Source organism: Anolis carolinensis, chromosome 2 (genome assembly GCF_035594765.1).
Source record: "Anolis carolinensis isolate JA03-04 chromosome 2, rAnoCar3.1.pri, whole genome shotgun sequence".
NCBI classification, from domain to species: domain Eukaryota; kingdom Metazoa; phylum Chordata; class Lepidosauria; order Squamata; family Dactyloidae; genus Anolis; species Anolis carolinensis.
In genome coordinates, this window is record NC_085842.1 from 206,443,641 (window position 1) to 206,462,516 (window position 18,876).

Genomic DNA, 18,876 nt, shown 5'->3' on the forward strand with positions numbered 1-18,876 from the left:
TTTTCTTCCCATAATCTCTTTTCAAGATCTCTCTTCCACCTCTTCTTCCATCATCCTGTGCCAATGACTTTGGCAAGTTTCTTTAAAACTTCCAGACAGGCCCTATATCCCAGGATCTGATGCCAGGTTTTGTTTTTTGTTTTTTTGCTTTAAACTGGATTATATGAGTCCCCACTGCCAGATAATCTGGGATAAACAGAAAACCTGGGATCAGATCCTGGGATATAGGGCCCATCTGGAAGGGTGCTACATTGAAAAGATTTGTTTCTGAACCTTCCTCATTATTGACTAAGGCCCTTTCCACATAGCTGAATAAAATCCCACATTTTCTGCTTTGAACTGGAATATATGGAAGATGTAGACTCAGATAACCCAGTTCAAAGCAGATATTGTGCTTTGATATTCCTTGATATTCTAGGTTATATGGCTATGTGGAAGAGCCCTAAATGTATGCTTGTTTCTTCTACATTTTCTACTTTCTCACTGATCTTGTTGCATGAACTATCCAAACTATTTAAGTGTTTACCTGCTTTATTGATCCGGTTTCTCCTTGTACTCAGACCTGCATCTTTTAAGGTCTGAATCTTGAAACAAAATATTTCCCTTCTATTTTTTCAGAAATTTGCATTTAAGGAATGCATTTAATTCAAGGTTTCCTCTTCATTGGCTCATTTGTACCTTTTCATTTGCTATGCAATAATCTTGGAATTGCTTCTCTAATCATCTCTCTGCTGGCTAAGGGTAAGTGGGAGTCCAGTCAGTGCTACTTCTTATTCAATAGGAATAAGGTGTCTTGAACTCAATAGGATTTTACTGTTAGGTTATTATTTAGCACCCACTGAAGGGCTAGATGTCATTGTGATGAACAAGCTTTTTAGTGGATCTGATTACTCAGGCCCTTTCTACGCTGCCATATAATCCAGATTATCAAATCAGATAATCTGGATTTTCTATTCTTTTTTCTTTATTAAAAATGTTGAATTTAAAAAGAAAAGGGTAGACAGGAAAGGGGGCAAAGGAAAGGAGGAGGGATGGAGGTATTGTTAGTAGATTAAACTGCACCAAATATTAAATACTATCTTGGGTAGTCCTCGTTGCCTGGGTTATTTGAAAAAGTCAATTTTTAATTGTAAAAAATGCATAAGGTAAACCCCGGAAAACTTCATCAGTACTTAAAGTTTGTTGAAGATGCATCTTTAGTGGAGTTCTGTGTGCTCTCTGGCTGTAAGGTAAACTACAACTCCCATTATTGTGAATCAGTCTCCTTAAACCCTTCCAGTAGGTTGAGTTAGTCAAGAGGGTTCTGTGAGCCAAGTTTGGTCCAGGTCCATCATTGGTGGAGGACATAGTTTCTCTGGTTGTGGGTGAACTACAACTCCCAGAAAGGAAGGTCAGTTCCCTCCAAACCCTTTCAGTAATCAAATTTGGGCATATCAGGTGCCAAGTTTGGTCCGGATTCGTCAGTGTTTGGGTTCACAGTGCTCTCTGGATGTAGGTGAACTACAACTCCCCCAAATGAAAGTGAATTTTCCCCAAAGACCTCCAGTATTTTTTTTGCTGCTCATGGGACTCTGTGTGCAAAGTTTGGTCCAATTCCATCTTTGATCAAGTTCAGAGTGCTCATTGATTGCAAGTGAACTATATTTCCCAGTACCTACAACTCCTAAATATCCAGGCCAATTCCCCTGAAAACCCACCAGTATTCAAATTTGGGCATATTGGGTATGTATGCCAAGTTTGGTCTAACTCCATCATTATTTGGGTTCATAGTACTCTCTGGATGCAAATCCTATAAATTCCTCCAAAGATTGCCAGTATTTTTTTTTATCATGGGAGGTCTGTGTGCCAAGTGAGTTCCAGGTCCATCTTTGGTGGAGTTCAGACTGCTCTTAGATTGCAGGTGAACTATACATCCCAGTACCTATAACTCCTATAAATCATGAATTCTCCCCAAACCTCTCTAGTATGTTCAGTTGCTGATCAATTCCTCTGTTTGCTGTGTGTCATAGAAAAAAAATATTAAAGGGTTAAGGGAGAGGCAGTGGCTGGGATCATGCAAATTCCACACTAATGGAGAGAGAAACACTGTGATGTCTGTGGTGGAGGAAAAACATAAAATCTAGGTTGAAATTGTCCCGGTATAAGAGCCTTAACTTGGGTGGTGGGCAGTATGGTGTTTGTGGAGGACATTGGCAGGGCTCTTGGACATGTTCACGGCACTCTCTGTAACCTGCAGAGTGTCGTTGGAGGGAGGGCCATTGGTGCCTGTTAGTAGGAGCTGTGGAGCCTCCGGTGGCCTAGGGGATAAAAGCCTTGTGACTTGAAGGTTGGGTTGCTGACCTGAAGGCTGCCAGGTTCGAATCCCACCCGGGGAGAGCACGTACGAGCTCCCTCTATCAGCTCCAGCTCCATGCGGGGACATGAGAGAAGCCTCCCACAAGGATGGTAAAAACATCAAAAACATCCGGGTGTCCCCTGGGCAACGTCTTTGCAGACGGCCAATTCTCTCACTCCAGAAGTAACTCCGGTTGCTCCTGACATGAAAAAAAGAAAAGAAAAGTAGGAGCTGTAGCTCTTTGTGGAAGTAGGAGCCTATCTGTGTAAGCGGACACCCCAGCTACATACACACATACAGATTTTCACTTTTATTATGTGTATAGAATAGATGTCACAAAGGCAGAGGGAAGGGGTTAAAGCAATTTTTCTCAACCTGTGGGTCCTCAGGTGTTTGGCCTACAACTCCCAGAAATCCCAGCCAGTTTACCAGCCCTTAGGATTGCCTGGAGTTGAAGGCCAAAACATCTGGAGACCCACAGGTTGAGAACCCCTGGGTTAAAGAAAAAGAGAAAAATACAATTATCTACAGTATTTTTATTGTTTCAACTTTAAAATATCTTGCTTACAGTTAGTTTCCATTGGTGCTCATATTTACACTTCACTTCCATGCAGTCATGCCGGCCACATGACCTTGGAGATGTCTACGGACAACGCCGGCTTTTCGGCTTAGAAATGGAGATGAGCACCAACCCCCAGAGTCGGTCACGACTGGACTTAACGTCAGGGGAAAACCTTTACCTTTACCTCCACAAAGCTACATATAAAGCTACAACTCCCAGAATTCCATAGCATGGACCCATGGCGGTCCAAGGCGTGTCAAATCTGCAATAATTCTACATTGTAGAAGCACCCTCTGAAAGGGTGAGCTCTGGGTGAGGCGTCGTGAAAAGGGCAACCAGCGTCCTCGCGCATCCCCGCCTTCGCCCACGTTTTTATGTCTTCCTGAGCGGCGCGCCTCCACCAATCAGGAGAGGCCTCGCAATCTGCCAGCCAATGGGTGCCCGCGGGGGCCGGGCCTCGTGTCTTAAGGAGATGGACAGGCAAGGCATGACTCTTCTGGGGTTCCTTGTAGAAAGAAGGAGGCAGCCGAGGCGGCAGCGGTGCTCCCTGTCTCCCCTTCTTAGCTGATGCACCTGGGAAAAGGTAATGCAAAGCAGGTTGTGATAGATCTTGCTCTCCGCTCCCCAGTTCGCCCTCTCGACCCATTGCAAGGCTTTGGATGAAGGCCCACCGTTGCCTTCCCTGGTCTTGCTTAAAATGGCATTTCCCCTCCTAAACCTTTCTCTTCCCGATTGACGCTCCCTCTTTTGTCTCCCTCGGGTGCATCTCTACACTGTAGAATGAATGCAGTTTGGCCCCGCTTCCGTTGCTATGGAACCTTGGGAATTGGAGTTGCACAAGCCTTCTCTGCCAAACTACAGCTCCCAGGATCCCATAGCATTGGTCCCTGATAGTCAAACTGCATTCATTCTGCACCGTTTGTTCTCTACCTTCAGTTGATTTTTATTTATTTTTTTGCTTGTGTGGATGGAAACACTTGTCTGAATACTTGTTCTCAAGGGCCAGGTTGGAAGTGAGTGGGTTTTGAGAGAAGGCTAGTTTTTCTCAAAATGCCCCATGCTTTCAATTGCCATCCCCACTTTCCAGCAGCTCAGGATGGAGCTTTTGGTGGTGCAGTGGGTTAAACTCTTGTTCAGGCAGGACAGATGACTTGAAAATTGGGTTGCTGGCCTGAAGGTTGCCGGTTCGAATCCAGCCTGGGGCGAGTGGGGATGAGCTCCTTCTATCAGCTCCATCTCCATGTGAGGACATGAGAGAAGCCTCCCACAATGATGATAAAACAATATAGCAGAGGCTGGATGTCCATCTGTTGGGGGTGCTTTGAATGCGATTTCCTGCTACTTGGCAGAAGGTTGGACTGGATGGCCCATGAGGTTTCTTCCAACTCTACTATTCTATGATTCTATGAATCTATGATTTTAAAACATCCAAACTTCTGAGTATCCCCTGGGCAAATTCTCTCACACCAGAAGCAACTTGCAGTTTCTCAAAGTGCTCCTGACAAGAAAAAAAAGCAGCTGAGGATGGCTGTCTGAGAGCACCTAGTAGTCTCCCATTCATCTTCATATTCTGGGAAATTGTATAATTTTTTAGGATGTGAGCCAACTTGGGTCTCAGTCCTACAAGAAAAATGGGGTATCAGTAATAACGGTGATAAGTAGTTGGTCTAATGTGTTGTCGAAGGCTTTCACGGCCGGAATCACTGGGTTGCTGTGAGTTTTCCGGACATGAGAGAAGCCTCCCACAATCAGAAAATCTGGGCATCCCCTGGGCAACGTCCTGGCAGACAACCAATTATCACACATGAGAAGCAGCTTGGATTTTCTCAAGCAAGGATGCCTGCCAAATATGTGGGCGAAATGTCAGGAAAGAATGCTTCTGGAATGTGCCCTGAAACTCGCTGACTCCTGACATTTCACTCATATCTATGGCAGGCATCCTCAGAGATTGTGAGATCTGTTGGAAACTAGGAAAGTGGAAATTCCAGGTTGGGAGAAGTAACTCTTGTCTGTTTGAGGCAAGTGTGGATGTTGCAATTGATCACCTTGATTGTCATTTAATAGCCTCGCAGCTTCAAAGCCTGGCTGCTTCCTTCTTGGGGGAATCCTTTGTCGGGAGGTGTTAGCTGGCCCTAATTGTTTCTTGTCTGGAATTCCCTTGTTTTCTGAGTGTTGTTCTTTATTTTACTGTCCTTATTTTAGAGGGTTTTTTAAAAAAAATAATGATAGCCAGCTTTTATTCATTTTTATGGTTTCCTCCTTTCTGTTGAAATTGTCCACATGCTTGTGGATTTCAGTGGCTTCCCTGTGTAGTCTGGCATGGTGGTTGTCAGAGTGGTCCAGCATTTCTATGTTCTCAAATAATATATTGTGTCCAGGTTGGTTCATCAAGTGCTCTGCTATGGCTGACTTCTCTTGTTGAGTGAGGCTGCAGTTCCTTTCACATTCCTTGATTCGTGTTTGGGCAATGCTGTGTTTTATGGTCCCTATGTAGACTTGTCCACAGCTGCATGGTATACGTTCCAGTGGGAAGGTAACGGTGCTCCATGCAGTCATGCCGGCCACATGACCTTGGAGGTGTCTACGGACAACGCAGGTTCTTCGGCTTAGAAATGGAAATGAGCCCCAACCCCCAGAGTCGGACACAATTGGACTTAACGTCAGGGGAAACCTTTACCTTTATATAGACTTGTCCACAGCTGCATGGTATACGGTAGACTCCTGCAGAGGTGAGAGGATCCCTCTTGTCCTTTACTGAATGGAGCGTTTGTTGGATTTCCTTAGTGGGTCTGTAGTAGTTTGTACGTTGTGTTTCTTCATCAGTTTGCCTATGCGGTCAGTGGTTCCCTTGATGTATGGTAAGAATACTTTTCTTCTGGGTGGATCTTTGTTTTTACTCTTATGGCGTCTTGTTGGCCTTGCAGCTCTTCTGATGTCTGTGGTGGAGTATCCATTGGCCTGGAGAGCCCAGTTTAGATGGTGCAGTTCACCTGCCATAGGTGTGGGCAAAACGTGAGGAAAGAATGGTTCTGGAACATGGCCATACAGCCCAGAAAACTCACAGCAATCTACTTGATCTAATGCTTGCAAGGGTATGTTTGTCCAGTAACTGGCAGGTTTTTCGTCCCTGGGAGACAAGAGACAGCCATCATATTTACATTGTGCGGATGCCTTATGACGCCCCATGTATTTCATGGGGTTTCTATAGGCAAGGAATGGGTTGTTGAATCCCTGGATGCATAATCTGTGGATACAGATGACCAAGTTACAAACAAGATAGGTTCTGTAGGATTGTTCTTAAGTTGAATTTGAAATCAGAACAAGTACTTTTTAAAGTGTAACACCAGTTCTATATCTTGTGTCTATCTATCAGCTTTGGATAGCATAGGGAAGGATTAACACCCCTGCAATGTTTGTTTTGCTGTCCGTACCTATATATATAGGTATATCCGTGTGTGTGTGTGTGTGTGTGTGTGTGTGTGTGTGTGTGTGTATATATATATATATATATGTGTGTGTTACATAGTGGTCAGTGCTCTTTAGTTTTGAGTCACCAGATGTTATTGATTGACAACTCCTATTACTTTTGATTATATCTGCCATCTGGGTTGGGGATAATGGGAATAGCACTTGTGGCTCTGAGGTTGGGGAAAGGTTAAAGGACATTTTAAAGTCAGACATCATATTTACAAGACCTGTATCTATATTCTATCCCCACTGTCCTGACTAAACAGAACAAGCTGCAGCCTTCCATCAGCTCTACTCATGACGTCTGATGATGAGTTATAGTCTTGCTTCTGTAGGACCACATAAAATGACATGGTGGACCAGATTCAGACTGCGCGCCTTGAGTTTGACACCTTTTACTCTAGGATATTTAGGCTGCATACACCTGTTAAATTTGAGAGGGGAAGGTGGTCCTTTTCATCCTCATATTCTGGTGAATTGTATAGCTTTTTAGGCTGTGAGTCATCATGGGGCCCAGTCCTCAGAGAAAATAATAATAATAATAATAATGATAGCTGATGTAGGAGTTTGCAAGCATATGTCAATTCACTAATATGCAGGTTCTTTGTCTATGGGAGAAAAGAGGCATCCATCATATCTGCTTTGTGTGCACCTTATGGCACCCATACATTTTAATAGTTTTCTTAGGCAAGGGATACTCAGAGGTGGTTTTGCCAGTCCCTTCCACTGAAATATAGTCTACAGGACCTGATTTTCATTGGTAGTCTCCCATCCAAGTACTTACCAGAGCAGACCCTGCTTAGCTTCCAAGATCAAATGGGATTTGGTGTCCTTAGGGTATTTAGGCCACATAGTCTTGTTAAATTTGGAAGACCGGGGGGGGGGGGGGGTCTTAGACCTAGAATACCCTGTCTCCCAATTAAAAAAACCCCCAAAAATCTAGCATCTCTTTTGCAACAGCTTTACGCAAAAAATATAAAAATAAAATCTAACAACTATTAAATAAAAAACTGAACATGTTGGGGTTTGTGCTTGCTTGTGTCTTGATTCCCAGCAATGCAGTATGTCATAACAAGGATGTTCTGGTTCTGCTAAGCCATCATGTTGGACAGGGGCCACTGCTGTGCAATCTGCATCCCTGGTTTTGTTTGTTTGTTTAACTGATAATTATGCACAGTTCTACTGAGAAAATTGCATATATATCAGAGATGATAAATATGCAGTCTTTCAGATACTGTTGGACTGCAGCTCCTATTGACCCTCACCCACTGGCTGTGGCCAATGGAAATTGTAGTTCAACAATTGCAAGGAGCCACCTGTTCCACACTTCTGGTAGAAAGGAACCCTACCTAGTATCTTAGGAACTTTCAGAATGTGGAATTGTCAAACTTGCGGGCCAGCTGAGTGGATTTAACATTGACAGGGGGCTTTATTTGACTGTGATCTGTGCAGGGTTCACTTCCAGACTGTCATGTTCTGAAGTGGTGCTGGTTCTTGGTTGTCGTTCTCAGCTGTCCCTGTTTTAAGACATATCGTATCATCCACAGCTCTTGCTTCAGGTCCCGGGGCAGTGACAATAAAAGGTGTTATATTCTTAGAACAGTGGCTGAAACAGTTAATAAGGGGAGTATGGTTTTTGTATATGTTGAATGTTTGAATGTTTACTTGAGGCTGCCCAATATTCTGAGGTAGTTTTACCAGTGCCTTCCTCTGAAATATAGCCAACAGTATCTAGAATTCCTTTGTGGTCTCCTATTCAAGTTCTTACTAGGACTGACCTTGCTTAGCTTCCAAGATCAAATGGGAGTTGGTCCCGTTCAAGTATTTAGGTTTATGGGGTAAGAAAAATCCACAGGAGAAGCTGAACTCTGCCATGTATAATACAGTCTTGTATCCAATTCAAATGATGCAGCATAAGCAAATGCATGAAGGTTAATATAGCACAAATATGCCTGCTTAACTCTATAAAGTTGTGGCTTCCATGTCAGTGGAGCAGTGGATCTGTTCAAGGTTTTAGTCCATAATTTAAATAAGCTACCCATGATGAAGAAAGCCTAGCCCCAAAATAAGTTCAGCACCTTGGCTAGCTCCTTAGAGGTTCAGAGTACAGCCAGCCCTCCACATTTGAAGGTTTGACTTTTGTGGATTTTATTATCTTATCTCTAGAAATCTTTAGGTTCTCCAGCACAACCTGTGGCAGAGGTTGATAATAGAAATGCGCTGCAGGGTCTAGAAATTCCTAGAAAGGATACTACTTTAAACATTTGTAGGCCCTCTAGCATGATTTTATCGTGAACCTCCGCTAGAGTCAGGCTAGAGGACTTAGAGATTCCCAGAGAGGTATTCTCTCAAATTAAAAAAATGCTTTTAAAATTTATCCCCACCCCTAACTTCTGTAAAAGTGGAGGGAGGACTGTACATCCCAGAGTAGATTCATGACTTCATTGACATGGAAGCCACAGGCCACTATGAAAGGCAAGGCTCCTTCCCTCCTGCTTGTAAATTGATGAGGGAATCCAAGTCGCTTGATGAGAAAATGGAAAGCTGATTTATGCTGTGGATTAACATCTGCCCTCATAACTTACTGAACTGTGTGTGTCACCATGCTATTTTTAGGACTTGCGATTTTATAGAATCATAGAGCTGGAAGAGACTGCATGAGTCAACCCTGAGCAGGAAAAATACAATCAAAGCACCCCTGACAGATGACCATCACGCCTCTATTTAAAGGCCTCCAAAGAAGGAGATTCCATCACACTCCAAGGCAGATTCAGCTTTGCAGCTGGGATCTTGCTTTGTGTATGTGCATGGAGGTTGCACATTGAACCTGAAAAGGTAATAAATGGTCACATCCAGTAGGAACGAGAATAGACTGCAATCAGAAGCCACCTGTCTATCACTTGGGTTGAGAAATGGTCATAAAATACATTACTTCCATAACATTGTGAAAACCTGGGCCAGTTCCAAACATTTTGATTTCTGTGAAGTATAAAATGGTCACCTCTCTTCTTCAAGACAAAGAACCAAATACCCTAAAGTCGGCTAGGTTACTCTGTTACTTGAAGTTGAAAATCCCACTAGTGCCTTCATAGAATCATAAGTTGGAAGAGACCTCATAGGCCATTCAGTTCAACACCCTTCCAAGAAGCAGGAAAATCGCATTCAAAGCATCCCCGACAGATGGCCATCCAGCCTCTGCTGAAATGCCTCCAAAGGAGCCTCCACTACATTCCAGGGAAGAGAGTTCCACTGCTGAACAGCTCTCACAGATGGGAAGTTCTTTCTAATGTTCAGATGTAATCTCCTTTCCTGTAGTTAGAAGCCATCGTTCTGCATCCTGGTCTACAGGGCAGCGGAAAACAAGCTTGCTCCCTCCTCCCTATGACTTCCTCTCACCTATTTATACAAGGCCCTCATCATGTCTTCTCTCAGCCTTCTCTTCTGCAGGCTAAACATGCCCAGTTCCTTAAGCCGCTTCTCATAGGGCTTGTTCTCTAGACCCTTGATCATTTGACTCACCTTCCTCTGGACAAATTCCAGCTTGTCAACATCTCCCTTCAATTGCAGTGCCCAGAATTGGACACAGTATTCCAGGTGTGATCTGACCAAGGCAGAATAGAGGGGGAGCATGACTTCCCTGGATCTAGACACTATACTATTTATGCAGGCCAAAACAGAAAGTGAAGGATGTTGCACATAATAGGGAGCTGCAATTATGGGGTTATGACAGGCAGCTGGCCTAGATCTGCATTGTGCCACCCAGAGGAAATGTCAGGTTCAGAGCTTAGAAGAATGATTTTGCATTGTAATTTCCAGAATTCTCCAAGCAACGTATCTCCCAATATCCTTGCTAAACTGATGGCCTTGCTTGGGCTGTTAACACTATGGGTTTCTGTCTACAATGTCAAATTACTACAATTTGATACCAGTTAAACTGCTATGACTCAGTGTTATGGAATCCTGGATGTTGCAGTTTAGTGAGGCACCTGCACTCTTTGGCAGAGAAAGCTAAAGACTTTGTAAAACTGCAGCTCCCACGATTCCATAGCATTGAGCTCTGGTGGTCGCAGTGGTGTCAAATGGCATTAATTCTGCCATGTAGATGCATCCTATGCAGTCATGAAATAAGTGGCTTTTATGGATACATATTTAAGATAATAATAATCATCATCATCTTTATTTGTATCCCCCCTATCTCCCCAATGAGGACTCAGAGTGGTTAACAACAAACATACAGCAGCAAATATTCAATGCCGTAAGATGCAACCAACAAATAATAAGACTACCATAAATTAAATAATAACACATTAAACCTCAACAGTGTAGACTAATAAGACTATTTGGTTTTTCAGTTGACATTTATGCTGAAGTCACCCCCTTGAAATTCAGTGGGGCTTCTGCCTTAGTGCTATACTCTCGGTTAACTAGAAATCAACTGACCAATATTCTCAAGCAACCAGTAAAAAATTGAAGAAATAGCACTTTTAGCAGAAATGTGAGCTTATGATAATTTTGACTTAATGTGTCTTAATTTAATTTTAATTACTGTGTTTCTTTATTAATATCAAGCCAATACAGAGTTTATGCTGTGATATACAGTATTAGTCAGCTGACAGGGAGCTCTGGCGTGGACTGGTCCATGAGGTCACGGAGAGTCGGAAATGACTATGCGACTGAGAGAGAGATACAGTATTAGTATTTGTATTTTAACCATTTTTATCTTGTTGTATGTGCTTTAATAGTGTTTTATCTCTTGTTTTAATGATGTTGTACCCCACTTTGAGCTACAGAAAGAGGCAGGTAATAAAAGTATTATTATTATTGACACAAAGTCAGAGTATGACACAGCAAATGAGATATATATGATGGATTTCGCATCACAGAATCACAAGTCGAACACTTCCCAAGAGTTTAGGACTGTGTGATGTTTACTACTACTGCTGCTGCTGCTCAGTCGTATAGTTGTTTCTGATTCTTTGTGACCTCATGGACCAGTCCATTATTATTATTATTAGATAGTCCTGTTTTTAATAAGAGCTGTCAAGCAACCAGAAATGACATTTATCCAGCATCTGCCGATCCCCATGGGTGCTAGTTCACTGAGGCCCTTTCTATACTGTCATCTAAAATCCAGATTACCTGCTTTGAACTGGATTATATGGCAGTGTAGACTCATACAATCCAGTTCAAAGCAGAGGATATGGATTATCTGCTTTGATAATTTGGATTATATTGAGAGTTTAGAAGAGAGTCTACTGTGTGTTCATTTGGGATTTCAGCCTCAAATGGAAGAAACCTTTGCCTCCAATTCTGACCCCTGACACAGATTCTCATTTTTATTCCGCCCAAAACCACAAAGGCATTGGGAAAGAAAGGAAGAGAATATCCCTTCCTTATAGCTTTGCTTATTATGATTTTGCAAAGTGGCGCAAGTACTGAGTCATTAAGCGTTCTTTTCGTATGCAAATAGGGGGAGCTTCTCTCTGGTCCCATTCTCTGTGTTGAGGCCTGGCATTTTGTGGGCCAAGACATGTCTTCATGGTTGCTATGGAAACCTCTCCTAGGGATGTGGCCTGGTATTTCGAAGCAAGAGGGCTGAGAAAAGGGAAGCCTTTTGGGCCTCTAGATCAGATCCCGGCTGTTGCTAAGGATGTTTGGACTTGGCTGTAGCAACTCATTTTAAAATATGCAGTACTGTATTCCAACTGTTTTAGAGACAATGCTATTGAGTGACAGGAGTAGGGTTAAAGGAATCTGTGAAGTTTCACAAGAACTGGGAAGGTTGCCACTCCATTGTCCTGCCATAGAACACAGGCTCCAGGGAAGGAAATGGCAAGTGGAGTATGTACTGTGTTTACTCAAGGCTAATACCCCGTCAAATTGAACGTGCACCTCAATTTTCAAAACCCTCAAACCAAAAAAAAGTAAACTCTGTCTTTGTTATTTAGAGCACCAAAGCTTCCAGCGATGGAAAATAAAACCTTGGGCTGAGAACAGTGGTTCTCAACATGAGGTCCCAAGATGTTTTTGGCCTTCAACTCCCAGAAATAGTTTACATTGCTCTCAACCTAGGGATTAGGACCCCTGGAGGGGTCACGAGGGGTCGCCAAAGACCAGTATTTTTTGTTGGTCAAGAGGGTTCTGTGTGGCAAGTTTGTCCCAATTCTATCATTGGTGGGGTTCAAGGGGCTCATTGATTGTAGGTGAACTATAAATCCCAGCAGCTACAACTCCCAAATGACAAAATCATTCCCCCCAACCCCACCAGTATTCAAATTTGAGCGTATCGTGTATTCGTGCCAAATTTGGTCCAGTGAATGAAAATATATCCTGCATATCAGATATTTTCATTACAATTTGTAACAGCAGCAAAATTACAGTTATGAAGTAGGAACAAAAATAATTTTATGGTTGGGGGTCACCCCAACATGAGGAACTGTATTAAGGGGTCATGGCATTAGGAAGATTGAGAACCATTACTATAGTGCCATGGTTGCTGCAGTTTGACAAGGTCTTGAGGCTTCTCTGCCAAAGATTGCTGGTGCTTCACCAAACTATACATCACAGGATCGCAAAGCATTGAGCTGTGGCAATGAAATTTGAGATGACGTCCTTCGTATAGGAGCTCCAGGTACAGCTCCTGAAGCACCTTTCCCTTTTGCTTTGGCTCAACACTAAGATTACCATATTATGCAAATCTTATGAGCCCCTTAATTTTGGCAAGGTCATTTAGCTAAAAAAAGACGAGCATTAGATTCAAGTACAGTAGAGTCTTACTTATCCAAGCTAAACGGGCAGGCAGAAGCTTGGATAAGCGAATATCTTGGATAATAAGGAGGGATTAAGGAAAAGCCTATTAAACATCAAATTAGGTTATGATTTTACAAATTAAGCACCAAAACATGTTATACAACAAATTTGACAGAAAAAGTAGTTCAATACGGAGTAATGTTATGTTGTAATTACTGTATTTACAAATTTAGCATCAAAATATCACGATATATTGAAAACATTGACTACAAAAATGGCTTGGATAATCCAGAAGCTTGGATAAGCAAGGCTTGGATAAGTGAGACTCTACTGTAGTTAGATTCGTCCGTTCTGGCCTGACTGAATAAACTATGGCTTGTCTTCATCCTGGTAGATGTAGTTAGTTAGATGTGCCTGTTCAAGATTATCTTTGGCCAAAGCCTGAGATCTAGGCAAGATCCCTTATGATATCATAGATGTGACCCTTTGTGATGTCAGTAAGCATGATGCCTTCAGCATGATGCCCTCAGTTTGTGAGATGTAGTAATTTTAGACTAGTATATTATGGAAATCTTCTTTTGTATATTGTTTGGGTTCTTTCTATTTTTTCATCCCCTAGGAGGGGGATGTCCTTCTTGGATACAATAGTCAAAGAAATGATAATGAATCTTTGATTGACTCAGCAGTCCAGTTCTGAATGTTAACAAAGGTGTGAGTTCCAGGAGACAAAATGTGATGATGCTGGTGCTGAAGGGTTGGGCTTGTAATATAATGTTAAACATATGTACATATTCTGAGCATCTGTTTCTGTGGTTTTCAATCTCTCAGCCCAAGTGAACCATTTAGCTAAACAAATATTGGCTGGCTTATCTGGTCTGACACGGAAATGGTCTTATCTCTTTATATATACACACAATGGATTGTGATGATTGCCCTGGTTGGGGATTTGCCCAACCTTTCCTTTCCAGGAAATGTCTCAGCGGGGTTACAAAAGCGGAGGACCTTTGGGCTCTGCCTTGCTACATGTTGGCAAGAAACTTACACATTTTATATATAGGGATAGATATAAAGATACAAAGTAGGCAGAAAGTTAGAATAAAAAGATAAATTTTATTAAAGGGTTGAAACAATAAAGTCTTTGTGGGGAAGCCTCTGTCTCCAGTCCATTCCTGATATCCTTATTCTCTGCAATTGTGGAAGTACAGAAAAGGTTTTTAAAAAGAATTTTTAAAATAATACTTTTATTCTTGAATGCTTGGGAGAACTATAAATCATGTTCGATAGCAGTTATACAAATGTCACTTACTGAGATATTACATTGTGTTCCATGAAATCAAATTGCCTATCCAGTATCTTGGCTATTTCTTTTTATTTTATTTACAGTAGAGTCTCACTTATCCAACACTCGCTTATCCAACGTTCTGGATTATCCAACATATTTTTGTAATCAATGTTTTCAATATGTTGTGATATTTTGGTGCTAAATTTGTAAATAAAGTAATTACTACATAGCATTACTGCGTATTGAACTACTTTTTCTGTCAAATTTGTTGTTAAACATGATGTTTTGGTGCTTATTTTGTAAAATCATATTGTAATTTGATGTTTAATAGTCTTTTCCTTAATCTCTCCTTATTATCCAACATATTCGCTGTCAAGGACAGAACGCCACAAGATTCAAAGTAACAGAGTTTATTAGATTACAGAACTCAAAAATGCCCGTAAAACACAAGGGCCAGGCAGTTTTTGCCTTTAGGAGCAAAAAGGGGCAAAAGTAAATGTTCAAAAGATAAACCGGATTAAACCGGAGTTTAATCCGGGTAAAAACAAACTGCTTGCTTCAGCCTGGGTATAAACGAAACGAAAGCCAAGGAACAAAAGATACAAAGAATGCAACTAATTGGCAGCAGATTCCTCTCTGCTGCCAACACTGTGCTTAGAGTAACTTGCGTCGCTCCCCCACACACACAGCAGACAGGATCTCCAACACGAGTAAATCAGCCAAGGATTGTAGCAGTTGAGTAGACCAGTTCCGTTCCGTAGATCAAAGCCAGAAGCAGACGTTTGTAGTTTTTCCAAGTCCAAGAAGGGGGGAAGACAAGCCGTGGTCAGTTCAGTCCGAGTTCTCAAAGCAGGAGATGGCGTCCGTCAAGAAGACGACGGAAGGTCAAGCTAATAAGAGTAAGCACAGGTTTGCACAAACAAATGCCCACACAATCCCTCCCGCCGTCTGACCCTGGATTCCAATCAACTTACGTCACAGCACAGGAAAGCACACAAGTCTTCAGGGAAGCGTCCCACACACACACGGATCCCAAGCGTTTGCCCAGATTACCTTGCCCAACGCAATTTGCAATTGCTCTCAAGCCCCATTTTATGCCAGTTACAAATCTTCATCACTGTCAGCTGTCCTCCTTAACCCGGGCGTTTCCTCATCACTTTCCTCGTCAGAGCTGGAACACCTCTGACTACGCCCAACAGCATCTCCAGCTGTGGATCCCGTCCCATCCCTCCAGCTAAACCATGGGTCTAATCCTGAAGGTCCCCATTCATCTTCTGTCCCATCATGGCCAGTGGCACCCACTTCCTCCCTTACCCGAGTCCAATCCATCTCATCCTCCTCTGAGCTAACCAGCCCCTCCTCCATTCTCTCCGTAAACCCTTCGAAAGACTCCTCGTCAGATGGTGCTGCAAATATGTCTCGCAGTCTTTTTCTCTCTCGCTCCTCGAGAGTATCTGACTCTCGAGGAGTCTTACGCCCACGTCTGTCAGTAACAGAGCCATGAGGCTCAATCATAACATTCGCTTATCCAACGTTTTGCCGGCCCTTTTATGTTGGATAAGTGAGACTCTACTGTATTTACTAGCATATATACCCAGCATTTCCTAGGTATGCATTTTCTTTGTGGCTCAAAAATGGCACTAAGGAAGAAATACTGGAAGAAATATTGGAAAAATAACAATGTAACATAAACATTAGATACATAAAAAGATGAAACTTGACCACTTTCTCAGTCCATTCAGGAAAATCACATGGACTGAATATAATAATAGTAATAATAATCATCATCATCCTCATCTTCATCTTCATTTATACCCTGCCACTATCTCCTTGAAGGGACTTGGGGCAGCTTACAGAAGCAGTCCAAGTGCCGCATATAAACAACAGTACATAAGCATATACACAGTGACATAAGTATAAAACCAATAACACATAAAATCCCAACCTATAAAATTGTAAGAATTGTAGAAATTATAAAAATTCCTAAAATGCAGTAGAACCTGTGAATAAAGCTAGCTATCTGCAGTAACAAATCAAAGTGTGGAGTGACGCGATTGGTGGATCCTCAAGCTAGCCATAGATCACACAGGGTAAAAGGCCTATCTGAAGAGCCATGTTTTTAAACTTGCCTGAAAGGCTTGAAGAGTGGGGGCTAATCTAATTTCTCTAGGGAGGGTATTCCAGAGCCAAGGAGCCACCACCGAGAAGGCCCCCCCCTCTCTCTCTCTCGTCCTCACCAACAATACTTGAGACAATGGTGGGACTGAAAGAAGGGCCTCCCCGGCAGATCTCAGTTCCCATATAACAAATGACGTGAAAAAGTGGCTGCAATGATACAGTGTAACTATGTGAAGTGCAATTTACAATCTGTAAAGAATTGATAAACGTCATGCTCATTTATATCCTTTCCCCACACCTCATTCTTGTCTTCGCTTTTTCCTCCAATATTTTCTTCTCAATTTTTCCCTCCGTCCCTCATTTTGAATCAATATTCCTTCTTTCTTTTCTTCCCTTTCTTCCCTTTCTTTTGTTTGTTCATTTGTTCCTTTCCCTCCTATAAGGAAACTAGCTGTGCCCGGCCACGCGTTGCTGTGGCGTTGTCTGGTGGTGTTGGTGAGAAATTTGAGTTAGTGGTGGTATTGAATGTCTGTTGTATGGTTGTCTTTATGTTTAGTATGCACAGTAGAGTTAGGCCTCTCTGAATATACAGCTATCTCCTTTCTATGTGAAAAAGATAAGCAAACACTCTAAAGGTTCCAAACATAAAAAGAGATATGACATGTCAGGGCCACAGAAATAGTCAGGCCTCTCTGGGTATACAGCTATCTTCTTTCTATGTGAAAAAGATAAGCAAACACTCTAAAGGTTCCAAACATAAAAAGAGATGTGACATGTCAGGGCCACAGAAATAGTCAGACTCTGAAAACTTTAGGATTGTATGATGTTGTTGTTGTTGTTGTTGTTATTATTATTATTATTATTATTATTATTGAGAGGCTGGGTGGCCATCTGTTGGGAGTGCTTGGATTATGTCCTGCATGGCAGATCGTAGGAGGTGTTCGCTGGCCCTGATTGTTTAGTGTCTGGCATTCCCGTGTTTTAAGAGTGTTGTTTTTTATTTGGTGTTGTGATTATAAGCTTGTTAAAATATTAGGAGAGAGATTGTGTTGATTGTCATGGTTCATAGAATATATTTAAAATATAGAGTATTAAAATGGGTTGGATATTGTAGAAGGTTGGAGTGGAGATAAATGATTCGGATGATGGGCGGGCGCTAGGACCCAGGGGACACCTTTTTCCCATTGCCTGCCTTCCCTGTTGCCGGCGGCCATGAGGGCTTCTCTTTTCCCTCTCTGGCATGGCTCCCGATGGGGCGTTGTGGGTTCTCTCCATGTGGAGGTGTGTGAAGTGATTTTGTGTTGTTTCAACCTTAAGGCGTGGATGATGGGTTGTGTTGTCCAATGTCGAGGTTGGGGCCCCCGTAGTTTAGTTGCTTTGCTCGGTGCCGCGATTCCATCACTCTTTTATATATATAGAAGTTAAAGGCTTTCCCCTGACATTAAGTCTAGTCGTGTCCGACTCTGGGGATTGATGCTCATCTGCATTTCTAAGCCAAAGAGCCGGCATTGTCCATAGACACCTCCAAGGTCATGTGGCCGATGTGACTGCATGAAGCGCTGTTACCTTCCCACAAGAGCGGTACCTATTGATCTACTCACATTTGCATGTTTTCAAACTGCTAGGTTGGCAAAAGCTGAGGCTAACAGTGGACACTCATTCCACTCCCCAGATTTGAACTGCCGACCTTTTGGTCAGCAAGTTCAGCAGCCCAGCGGTTTAATCCGCTGCGCCATCGAGGGCCCTCATATGCCTTCTCGAATACCCTTCCTTCTTTCCCCTCCCTTTTTCTTCCCCTTTCTTACCTCCCTCCCTCATACACCTTGCTCCTTCTTTCTTGCTTTTCCTTTTCTTCCTTTCTCTTCCTTCCTCTTCTCTGTCTTCCTTCCCCCTTCATTCGTTCCTTCTGTCTTCCCTTCCTTTTTCTTCCTTTCTTTCTACTTTTTTCATCCTTTCCCTTTCACTTTTTAAATGTTAAGACAGTAGTACATACTATTACAATTTGATTTAATAGTAGAGATTGAAGAATCCCATAATCAGCATTATAAACTATTCTTGCCATGGTTTCTGTGGTTTCATCTTCTCATCTGAGAACTCCTCTGGGCGGGAACTGTTAGACTGAAAAGTAGTATATAAACATATAAAACAGTGGTTCTCAGCCTAGGGTCCTCAGATGTTTTTGGCCTACAACTCCCAGAAATCCCAGCCAGTTTACCAGCGGTTAGGATTTCTGGGAGTTGAAGGCCAAAAATATCTGGGGACCTTAGGTTGAGAACCACTAATATAAAACAGTTTGGGAAATCTGAGCCCAGGGATTGGGGAGAATGGGGGAGAGAGAAAGACTTTTGACTGGTTTACTGA

At 42.4% G+C, this 18,876-nt stretch overlaps 1 protein-coding gene across 2 annotated transcripts in view; it reads left to right on the plus strand.

Annotated features, from left to right (window-relative positions):
* The first annotated feature begins 3,359 nt into the window (after positions 1 to 3,359).
* LOC100554192 (glycoprotein-N-acetylgalactosamine 3-beta-galactosyltransferase 1-A) overlaps positions 3,360 to 18,876 on the plus strand; it is a 35,051-nt gene continuing 19,534 nt past the window's right edge. The window contains exon 1 of one of the 2 annotated variants that reach the window (XM_008121208.2): positions 3,360 to 3,480. The gene's annotated coding sequence lies outside the window, so the exon portion shown is untranslated. Of the gene's footprint in view, positions 3,481 to 13,619; positions 13,825 to 18,876 lie in introns of those variants that run through there. The other variant, XM_062971584.1, reaches the window with a different exon arrangement.